Here is a 12,361-nt window from a genome sequence, read left to right as displayed (position 1 = left end):
AAGTCAATTCCTTCCCTGCTAATTTCTCTAAAATGTATGCATATACTTCTCTCATCCCCAGCAATACCTGACTCAGCACACTGAAATCAAACACATTCATGTGTAATATTCACACCAACTGGAATAAAGATTACAAGTAGCCTCATATTACAAGTCAGTTTTTGCTGCCAAATGAGTTCAGGCGAGGTGAGACTTTGCTGCCCAATGATTTGCGAAAAAAATTCCAGTTTTCATATCATTTTGGAGTCTGGATTTGCAAGTGAGGGATTATAAAGCACTCAGCCACTCCCCACCTTGTCCTGTTACCCAGCCCTACCTCTGTCATCACCCCGCTCTGCCACCTGTGGGTCATATGATGGAGAATAGTCTAGCACACAGTCCTTGATCTTATGCCTGCCATCACTGAGATGTTTACCAAAATGATGAGGGAGTCACATTCCCGTTTCATGGCTGCTACATCCAGGAAGTGCTCACATGGGATTCAATTCTCCAGGGTCAGCAGATTGGTGAAGGGTACCATTTCTCCCTCACACAAAAAGCAGGATGATTTTCTTGAGCATTCAAGTATATTCTACAGCTGAATGTCTGTGATGAGATGGCAGTTACTCAGTGAAAGAACAGGAAAGAGCTTCCAGACGGAGGCCCCAGCACGGCCAGGGATGAGGGGCCCAAATACAGGGTGGTTTTGAGGAACTGTAAGTGATTTGATGAAGCTAAGGATAGACACACAGGGTGGTTGTGAGGAATTGCAAGTGATTTGATGATGCTAAGGGTAGACATAGGGAAAAGACTGGAGCAAAGAATGGAAGCAGTGACAGGACTCGAGTGAGGGATGGATGTAGACAATGTAGGAAGGATGGCCTTGCATCTCATAAAATGTCTCTTTATTCTGAAGGGTGTAGAGGAGGCATGGACAGGATTTAAGCAGGTGAGGGACATGCTGAGATTTGTGCTCTTTTGGATATCCTGTGGTACAACATGCAGGATTTGCCATCAGATGCATCACAAGGAGGGATCTATTATTGTTGCCTTTATTTGAATTATAACAAGAAAAGGCCATGAGGGGGTAGGTATAAAAAACACTGGTGGTTATTTCCCAGTGTTAGTCTTCTCTTTCTTCTTTAGTAACAGAATCTATGGACAGAGGGAATAATGACTACAATTCTTAATAATGTGTGAGTCTAGGTATTTTCATGAAGAAAGATATAAAAATCAGATTCTAAATTAAGATTTTTATTAGTTCCTGAATATGTCAAAATTCCAGGCTTTCTTTTATGCAGAAGTTTAATTTAAGAACCATTCTAGGAATTGTTTGTGATGACCTACGGACAGAGGTCCCTGTGTTCAATAGCAGAAAGAGAAAAAGTCAGGAAACTTCAAAAAGAGTATTGGGAAAAGGTTCATAAATTATATACACTGGTCGGGGTTTGTCCAGTAAAGTATTAGGGATTTAGCACATTGCTGAAACTTTTCTAACTACTGACTTATATCACTGTTCTATTATAGAGGATCATGGGGCTAAGCTCTGGCCAAGGGGTTGTAAGTAGCCATGGTGTCTTCAGGGAAGGGACTTGTATTTCTCTTTCTTTCCTCCTTGCTGGGAGGCAGATGGTGAACAGTAAGCAAGAGGAAGCCTGGGCTCTCAGCCCTGTGGAGATGCAACACTGTTCCCAGAATGTCTATTCCTGGACTTCTGTTACATAAGAGAATAGTACATTTTATCTTGGTTAAGTAAGTGATTTTGTACTATCCCATACAGTCAAATCTAATTCTAATCAATGTGAGGTTACTGATTTACTGATAATTTGAGGTTTTAGTGGTAAAGATATCATCCCCTTTGTTGCAAACACTATTAGTTTGGAAATTTTCTTTTTAAAAAAAAACAGTACTTTAAGTTGCTACTGTATTGTTTGGAAATTTTCAAAGAAGTCTTTAAAAATATTTTAATTAATATATATATAATAATTATACATATTTATGGGGCACAGTATGATGTTTTAATACATGTATACAATGTGTAATGATCAAATAGGGTAATTAGCATATCTACAACCTCAAACATTTGTCATTTCTCTGTACTGAGAACATTTAAAATCTTCTCTTCTAGATATTTAAAAATACAGCATAAATATTCTTAACTATAGTCACCCTACAGTGCTATAGAACACTACTAGAAATTATTCCTCCTAATCTAGCTGTAATTCTGTATCCACTAACCAACCTGTCATGGCTCACTGGTCTTGGACATGGCTTTCCTGCTGTACAAGACTGCCTATTCCTTGGGGTATATGGTGCTACATGGACTTGCATGCTGGGGTCATGGCTGTACCACTGAGTCTACCTGGGGTTTTAGCACTGCAGCCTTTTGTGTGGGCACAGTAGTATAATGGCAGGGCCCCAGGGATGTGGAGTTGCAGAGGCTGTTGGGCTCCAGGGCAAGATGCACTCCAGCAGTAACTCTTCTTAAAATGGTGCCATGCCACAGCAGTTTGAGTCCTGATGAGTTGTATGTGTAGGGGGGTACCAAACATGAGTTCTTTTTCGGGAGTAATACACCTACATGATCCAGACAGCTCTCTATACTGAACTCAGGACCTACACAGACTGCAAGGCCCTACTGTAGCTAGAATTGCAGCCATCCATATTGGTGATGGGGACTGCTGGAGCTTTCACACTTACCTTTTTCCTCTAGTGGGGAGTTTCTCTTGGTTCCAAGCCAATCTCAAATAAGTGCTTTACTTCCCTCTCTGTGCTGCTATCCCAAATTTCTGTGTTTCTGGGGGTTTCTGTCTCTCCCTTACTGAATTTCAGTAGTCTCCCTTAGACATTCTATTTAAAGTGCAATTATTTTTTTAAAAAAAATTGTAGAGAGGGGGTCTTTCCACAATGCCCAGGCTGGGCTTGAGCTCCCAAACTCAAGTAATTCTCCTGCTTCAGCCTCCCAGAATGGTGGGATTATAGGCATGAGCCATTGTGCCTACAACTATTTCTTTGTTGTTCTGATTCTTCTTTGCATCTCTAGTTTGCCGTTTTTCTCTAAGTTCAAGGTAGGCTTTTTAGTTGCAAAAATGTAAGTCAAATATACACCCACTGTTGGAAGAGAAACTTATGCTGCCACCTCTTTGTGCTGCAATAAGATTAAATGAGATAACAGTACCTTGAACACAATATAAACTCTTCCTTTTTATACCTTTGATATTTAAAAGGAAATTTAGGTGATTCAGTAAGATAAATGATCATTACTGATTTGCCATTCGTGGAAACCCAATTTTTCATTGAGTCTGGTTAAAGATAATTACATCTGTACCTGAATGATTTTTTAAATGGTGTTATTCACCTTGACAGGTCTTATATTTGTGTGACACAAAGAGAAAAAAAAAACTGCTGAAGAAAAAAGGCACCCATTGAACAAACTTGAACAATTTTTTTAAAATACTCTTTGTTCCCTGGCATTAGGGAAATCCAATAAATAATTTTCAGCAAATTAAGAACATGAAGAAAAAACCTTCGCATATATGGTCAAATGATTTTCAACAAGGGCACCAAGAACACTCACAGGAGTTAAGGACAGTCTTTTCAACAAATAGTGCTGGGAAAATTGGATATTCACATGCCTAAGAATGAAATTGGACCTTACAACATAAAAAAAAAAAAAACTCAAAATGGATTTAAAAGCTACAGGTAAGACATATCTTTATAAAACTTAGGAAAAAACACAGGGGAAATCTTCATAACATTGTATTTGGCAAAGATTTCTTGAAAATGATACCAAAAGCACAGGCAACAAAAGCAAAAATAAACACATGGAGCTGTATGAAACTTAAAAACTTCTGTGCATCAAAGAACACAATCAACAGGGTGAACAGACAGTCTACGAATTGTGAGAAAATATTTACAAATAATATATCTGATAAGTAGTTAACATCCAAAAACATTTAAAGAACTCTCCCAACTTGAGAACAATAAAACAGGCTGGACACAGTGGCCCATGCCCATAATCCCAGCACTTTTGGAGGCCTAGGTGAGAGAATTGTTTGTGTTCAAGGATTTGAGAACAGCCTGACCCACACAGTTTTACATGACTAAGGAGGCCTCAGGAAAAATTACAATTATGGTGGAAGGCAAAACAGGCATATATTATATGGAACCAGGTGAGAGAAGTGAAAGCCAAATGAAGGGGTAAGCCCCTTATAAAACTATCAGATCTATCACTCACTATCACTAGAATAGCATGAGGGAAACTGGCCCATGATTCAATTATCTCCAGCTGGTCATGCCCTTGATACATGGGGGTTATTACAATTTAAGGTGAGGCTCGGGTGGGGTCACAGAGTCAAACCATATCACTAGTTGTGGTGGCATGCACCTGTAGTCTCAGCTACTTGGGGAGGCTGAAGTGGGAGGATCACTTGAGCCTGGGAGGTTGAGGCTGCAGTGAGCCATGATCATGCCACTGCACACCAGCCTGAGTGGCAGAGTGGGATCCTGTTTGTTTGTTTTAAAAACAACAACAAAACCCAATAGCACCATTAAAAATGAGTAAAGGATTTAAATAGACATTTCTCCAATGATGTTATATGGATTTCCAACAAGCATATGAAAAAATGCTTAGCATCACTAATCATTAAAGAAATGTGAATTAAAACCATAATGAGATATCACTTCATACCTGTTATGATGGCTGCTATCAAAAGCCAAACAAAACAAAAAAAGCCACAACTGTTGGCAAGTATATGGAGAAACTGGAACTCTTGCCCTGCTGCTAGTTGGAATGTAAAATGGTGCAACCACTATGGAAAACAGTATGGTGGTTCTTCAAGAAATTAAAGGTAGAGTTACCATAAGATCCAGCAATCCTACTTCTGGGTATATATCCAGAAGAATTGAAAGCAAACTCTGGAAGAAATATTTGCACACTCATGTTCATAGCTGCATTCATCACAGTATCTAAATGATGGAAGCAAACTAAGCATCCATCTACAAATGAACAAATGACAAAATGTGACATATCAATATAATAGAATACTAATCAGCCAGAAAAAAGAAGGAAATTCTGACACACACTACAATATGGATGAACTTTGAGGATATTATGCTAAGTGAGATAAGTCGATCACAAAAGGACAATACTATATTATTCCACACATATGAGATATCTAGAGTGGCCAAATTCATAGAAAGAAAAAGTAGAATAGTGCTTGCCTACGGCTGGAGAATGGGGGAAATCGGGAGCAATTGTTCAATGGGCAGAGAGTTTCAGTTTTGCAAGATGAAACAGATCTGGAGATCTGTTGCACAGCAATGGAAATATACTTAACACTATTGAACTGTGCACTTAGAAATGGTTAAGACGGTAAATTTTATGTTACATGTTTTTTTTGCCACAATTAAAAATAATAACTTTTAAAAGGCCCCAATCTCTACCCGCTAAAAAATAATGTGAATATTTTTATACATATTTTGCTATGATAAAGGACCATTTGGAGCTAGGATATTCAACCTGAAATCGAATTCATAGGTAAAAATATTGGTCTTAAGTGGTCAGGAATTGGTCTGCTGTTCTGTATTGACACGCTTTCTGGGGCCTCTGTGAGTGTAAATAGTTCCATTTGTATTTCCCATCCCCTTTTCTCCGGTTTAACTGAGCTCAGTGTCTTAGTACAAATGAGTTACTGACCACAGCCAAAACAAAATAATGCTTAGCAATAAAAGAATTTCACAAAATTTAAAGGTTTCATTTATTTGTGAAATTCTCCAAAGAGAGGGCAAAATTTGAAGCAGGCTATCATTCTTTAATAAATTTGTTTCTCCTGTGTGCTGCAGAATATAGAGTGTTCATTTTGACCTCTTGAGCCTGCAAATAAAGGGGTTTACTACCTAATTCTGACTTCTTAGAAATAGGTAGAAGTGTGTTGTCCAAATCTTACCATCCTCAAGATCAAATCACCCTTTGTCTCTGATCTTTCTTCAGTAACTTCAGATCTTAGTGTTCTCTTTTGTTTCTCTACCCAATAGAACTCATAAATGAATGCTAAAATTGGTTGAATGCTATGGAGATCTTTATTAAAAGATCTTGATTGAAAGATCTTTGAGAGCAGTGACCATATTTTATATCTCCTCTACGCCTCTGGTGCTGGAATGCTGTTTGTCATGTTCACACCGTTGCTCCTGCATTAACTATGACTAGTGTCCCCTTCAATCTTAAAGTGTTACAGCTTGCTCATCAGCTACATTACATGAGAGGGATATTAGCTTGACTCTGTAGAGTGGGAAATGGGATCGGGGGCTATTTCTTTCCAAAGACATTAGTCAGCTCTCCTAGTTCTCATATCTACCACATGCCCATGATTTCGGCTTTACCTGGTGCCTTCATTCATGACCTTTTCAGAGTTCTGTGTTTCCAACTAGCTTGCTTCTTGCTGGCTTCCACACACCAATTTTTCACAGGCTGAGGATTCATCTTTGCTTGACTGGCAACTCAGTTACCACTTGTCCGTCACATTTCCATCTTCCCAAAGTTGGTAAGTGTGTTGACTTTTTTTCCTTGTGCATATATGCCTTTGATTTTTTAATTCATCTATTTATTTAAAAATATTAGGCCAGGTGCAGTGGCTTACACCTGTAATCCCAACATTTTGGGAGGCCGAGGCAGGTGGATCACTTGAGGTCAGGCATTCAAGAGCCGCCTGGCCAATATGGTGAAACCCCATCTCTACCAAAAATACAAAAATTAGCCAGGCATGGTGGCACGTGCCTGTAGTCCCAGCTACTTGAGAGGCTGAGGCAGGGGAATCACTTGAACCTGGGAGGTGGAGGTTGCAGTGAGCAGAGATCATACCTGTGCACTCCAGTCTGGGTGACAGAGTGAGACTCTGTCTCAAAACAAACAAACAAAAAATGTTCATTTTCTGACATATTAGTATGACTCAAGGAGAGATAAAAGACAAATTTGTGTTTTTAATCTATCATGTTTGGCTGACCACCTCACTGTACCTTTACTGTCAAAGCAAAGTTTAATCCTGAGAATGTTCTGTTGAGAGAAAAGTGGCATGGATGTGGAGTTTGGAATGAGGAGGGGCAAGAGGTAAGATTTCAAGAGGATTCCTTTGTACTGAAAAGGATTTCACACTAAATTCAGAAAGCAATGTAGAACTTCTGGAGAAATTTAATTAGAAATCTAACACACTTTTATATGGTTTGGTTTCTCTCATCTTTAAACTCCCATTGGATTTTTGGTCTCCAGCACAACACAATCCAAAAGAGCTACCTGAAATGATACAAACGTTCTCCATCTACACTATCCAGTATGGTAGCCACTAGCCTCAACATGTGATTATTGAGAACTTGAAATGAGACTAGTAAAACTGAGGAACTAAATTTCAAATTTTATGCAATTTAATAACAAATTTAAATATACACATGTACTTAGCATCTCTTGAATTGGACAGCACAGTTCTTGCTTTGGGGATTTGATTTCACAACCTCCTGATTATTTCATTTGTGTCCATCCTGTCACCCTAAACAGAGTCTAAGACTCTAAAGATAGTTATCTGCTCTAATAGCAATCTTGACTCACAGTTCAATAGCGCATAGCAGGCTGGGCACAGTGACTCATGCCTATAATCCAAGTGATTTGAGAGGCTGAGGTGGGCAGATCACCTGAAGTCAGGAGTTCGAGACCAGCCTGGCCAACATGGTGAAACCCCATCTCTACTAAAAATACAAAAATTAGCTGGGCATAGTGGCATGCGCCTATAATCCCAGCTACTCGAGAGGCTGAGGCACGAGAATTGCTTGAACCCAGGAGGCGGAGGTTGCAGTGAGCTGACATCGCACCACTGCACTCCAGCCGGGGAGACAGAGGAAGACTCTGTCTCAAAAAAAATTCTAAAAATAAAAAGAAATCAATAGTACGTAGCACAGAGCTATACATTGGGCTTCTCCCTAATTGTGATGCCCAGGGAAGAATTCTGAGCTGAGAGTCAGGAGTTCTAGTCTGGTCCTGTCACTAACAAGCTAGGTGACTTTGGAAAAATGTATTAATTTATTGATTTATAATCATGTCAAAAAAATGATTAACAACTGGGTCCCAAATTATTTGTTACTAATAGTAGTTGCTGTGTTATTGCTTTTATCAGTAAATGATAGGAGCCGTGCATGCCTCTGAGTTTTCCATTTCCAGTGCAGTTGAAGGGAAAGCTAGAGTGCTTGGAATAGCCTTGGGAGTACATGGTAGAAAAAGCTTAGGGCAGGCTGCAGTGACTCACACCTGTAATCTCAGCATTTTAGGAGGCCGAGGCGGGCAGATCACTTGAGGTCAGGAGTTCAAGACCAGCCTGGCCAACATAGTGAAAGCCTGCCTCTACTAAAAATGCAAAAATTAGTTGGGCTTGGTGGTGCGCACCTGTAGTCCCAGCTGCTTGGGAGGCTGAGGCAGGAGACTCACTTGAATACAAGAGGCAGAGGTTGCAGTGAGCCGAGATTGCACCATTGCACTCCAACAGAAAAAATAAAAAAGAGAGAGAGGAAAAAAAAGTCTGGATCTAGTATTAGGAAGGTTAAACAAGGAATCTGCACCTTGTGCTGTCCCCTTCAGGGAGCCTTAGCACCTGTGTGCCTCAGTCCTCTTCTGAAGAATTTCTGACAAATTGGCCAATATTCTGTATACCAAAAAGCCTCCATACTATGAAAATGCAGATTTGCCTGAGCTGGCATCCTTTGATGGACAAAGGAGGAGCATCTATGCAGTATGCAGTGTGTTAACTTCCTGAACCCATCAGGCTTTTTGGGGTGGTGGAGGAGTTTCAATTTGATTGGTAGAAAGATCATAACCACTAATAGTATGGACAGATGCTGAAACATATCTAGAAAGACAGTGGAAGCCCGAGAGCAGTAGAAGCTATGACCAAGTAAACAGGCAGCTGAAAAAGAGGACAGTAAAGAAAAATGATTAGACACAATAGAGCGAATGAGTCACTGTAATAATGAAGTAATGGGGTAGTGAGTAGAGACCAGCAGTGATTAAAGAGACTTCAAGATGACCTGGTCACTAAATTACCTCCTAAACAACCTAATTATATCCAGTCACCCCTGAAGCCCAACTATGCCACTGTATTTCTCACTTTCCATATAGCTTTACCTTGAGGTGACCCATAGACTCCTACTTTGAGGTAGCCTAAGTACCCTGAGTTAGTTCCCTTGCATGCTAACAACAACAACACCAAAAAACCCTAAATACAGAAATAAATGCTGACTTAATCAGTCTCTCTGGGCTCACTTACCTGCGTGCAGCATTTTGGGGTTGAGCCAGGTGCCCTTCAAAGCTCTTTTCAGCTGTAATTTTTATTTCAACACGAGATTATACTGGGGCAAAGTAGATGGTTTGCACAGCAGTGCTCTAAGAATATGAAAGAAAAAGAGGTCACCACAGTCTGGACTTGTCAAAAAGGCTTTGTGGAGGAGTCACTGGCCTAAGAATGCTGCTTGGACCTCTACCTGATTCTAAATTTGATAGAAGCTCAGGTGAAGCATACCACAGTGTCAGCTAGTTCACTAGTTCAATCCTTTTGTGTGCCTGTCTCTGCATAATAACTCTTTTTTTGGCCGGGCACGGTGGCTCACGCCTGTAATCCCAGCACTTTGGGAGGCCGAGGAGGGTGGATCACGAGGTCAAGAGATCGAGACCATCCTGGTCAAAATGGTGAAACCCCGTCTCTACTAAAAATACAAAAAATTAGCTGGGCATGGTGGCGCATGCCTGTAATCCCAGCTACTCAGGAGGCTGAGGCAGGAGAATTGCCTGAACCCAGGAGGCGGAGGTTGCGGTGAGCCGAGATCGCGCCATTGCACTCCAGCCTGGGTAACAAGAGCGAAACTCCGACTCAAAAAAAAAAAAATAAATAAATAAATAAATAAATAACTCTTTTTTTAAAATGTGGGGATTTTCTCAGTTATAAATATATATTTATTGGGGAGGAAAATAAGAGAACAAAAGTAAAATCATAATTACCTTCATTACCTAGAGATCCTAGAGATGGTGATTAGTGATTACTAATAAATTCAACTATTTCTCTCCTTTTCATGTTTTCTTCTCTCTCTCTCTCTCTCTCTCTCTCTCTCTAAGTGATAGACAGGGTCTTTGTCACCCAGGCTAGAGTACAGTGGTATAATCATCCATCACTCACGGCAGCCTCAACCTCCTGGGTTCAAGTGGTCCTCCCACCTCAGTCTCCCAAGTATCTGGGACTACAGGCATGTGCCATCATGCTTGACTAATTTTTTCATTTTTTGTAGAGACAGGCTCTCACTATGTTGCCCAGTCTGGTGTTGAACTCCTGGGCTAAGCAATCCTCCCTCCTTGGCCTCCCAAAAGTGCTAAGATTACAGGCATGAGCCACTGTGCCCAGCTTTCATGCTCTTTTCACCCAACATTGCACTGTACACATTTTTGGGTCATTAAGCTTTTTATGAAAATTAGACTTGAATAGCACAGAGAATTATGTCATATGGTTATACCAAAATTTAAGTTTCTCTCATTTTTCAATATTTTAAAGAATGCCTTGAAGAATATACTTATACATGATTCTTTATGTACATTTTTTGTAGTTTTTTTTGGATAGGCCACTGAATGCAGATGTCTTCACCTGTTCAGACTGCTATCACAGTATACCACAGATTAGATGGCTTATAAACAACAGAAATGTCTTTCTCATAGTTCTGGAGGCTGGAAAGTCCAGGGTTGAGGTGTTGATGGCTTTGGTACCTGGTGAGGGCCTGCTCCCTGGTTCACAGAGGGCACCTTTTCACTGTGTTCTTACATGGTGAAAGGGGCAAGGGAGCCCTCCAGGGTCTCTACTGTAGTGCCACTAATCCTATTCATGGGGGCTCCACCCTCATGACCTAATCACCTCCCAAAGCTCCCCAATCCTGCTACCATTACCTTGGGAGTTCGGATTTCAACACAAAAATTTGGGGTTAAGGATGCAAACATTCAGCCCATAATGACAGAATTTTGAACATTCATAAAATGTTTCTGAGATTCCCTGCTAAACTGTCCACCAGAAAAGTTGTGCCAATTTATGCTCCTACCGAAAAAGACTACACAAGTTTTACACCTAGGTCAGAATTGAGTATTATCTTTTTCTCCAACTTTTGGCAGATTGCCATGTGATTATCAAATCCTATTGTCTACTTCTTTGATAATTAATGCAATAATCTGTCTTCATACGTTTGATGGGCATTTAAATTTCTCTTTTGTGAATCATCTCTTCAAACCATTTACCTGTTTTTCTATTGCTGCATTTGTCTCTTTCTTGTTGATTTGTAAGAATCCCTATATATAAAGGATATTCTCATCTGTCTGCTTGAGAGTAGAAACACTGATGTTTCCCTATTGCTAAAAAGGAAAATGACTCCCTCCCCACCTCTTTTTTTTTTTTTAAGAACATTTTCTTACAAAAAAACTAGTATTTATAAATCCTTCTCTTGTCCCTTTGATATACATATAACTCTTTTTAAAGGCTAAATAAATTTCTTGCTAGCCTTATAACCTATAAATGTTTTTCTTAAGGGCCTGAGAGGCATTTCTTGGAAATAAAAACATTAAGGAAGTTAGTGCCCCTGTTTTCTGGTCCCTGTGGGAGCTTGCTCTAAGCTCTGACTGATACTCGTCATAGAGATAAGAGAAGTGTTGTTTTCTTTCAAATAAAGGCAATTAACTAGCACAGATGTCTACCCCAATACCCCAATTACCAGGTGAATGTTAAGCAAATGGCTGTTGTCTAGTCCTCTTACATAAGGTCAGTTGATCGTTATTCCTGAGAACATGTATGTGATAGTTTGCACCTACTTGGCTATATTAAAAAGGCAGATTACTTTCTGGTTTGTAATTCATTAGCGTATTACCTTTGATGTACATTACAGCCTGTTAATGCTTACTTAATAATAAGTTTGTTAGGCTGGGCGTGATGGCTCATGCCTATAATCCCAGCACTTTGGGAGGGTGAGACAGGAGAATCACTTAAGCATAGGAATTCACAATGAGCCTGAGCATAGTAGGACATTCCATGTCTACAAAAATTTTTTTAAAATTTAACCAGGTGGGGTAGTATGCGCCTGTAGTCCCAGCTACTGAGGAGGCTGAGGCAGGAAGATCATTTGACCCTTGGTGGCAAGGCTGCAGGGAGCCGTGACCACGCCACTGCTCTCCAGCCTAGGTGACAGAGTAAGACTCTGTCTCAAAAATCAAAAAACAGAAAGACCAAAAAACCCCAGAAAACATGTAAAGCACTTAGAACAATGCCTGATACCAATAGGGACTAAAAATTACGAATTAATGCTATCATAAAATCTCATTATTGCT

The sequence above is a fragment of the Cebus imitator genome, unplaced genomic scaffold, assembly GCF_001604975.1.
Source record: "Cebus imitator isolate Cc_AM_T3 unplaced genomic scaffold, Cebus_imitator-1.0 Scaffold42, whole genome shotgun sequence".
In the NCBI taxonomy this organism is placed as follows: Eukaryota; Metazoa; Chordata; class Mammalia; order Primates; family Cebidae; genus Cebus; species Cebus imitator.
Note: the sequence above shows the minus strand (reverse complement) of the source record.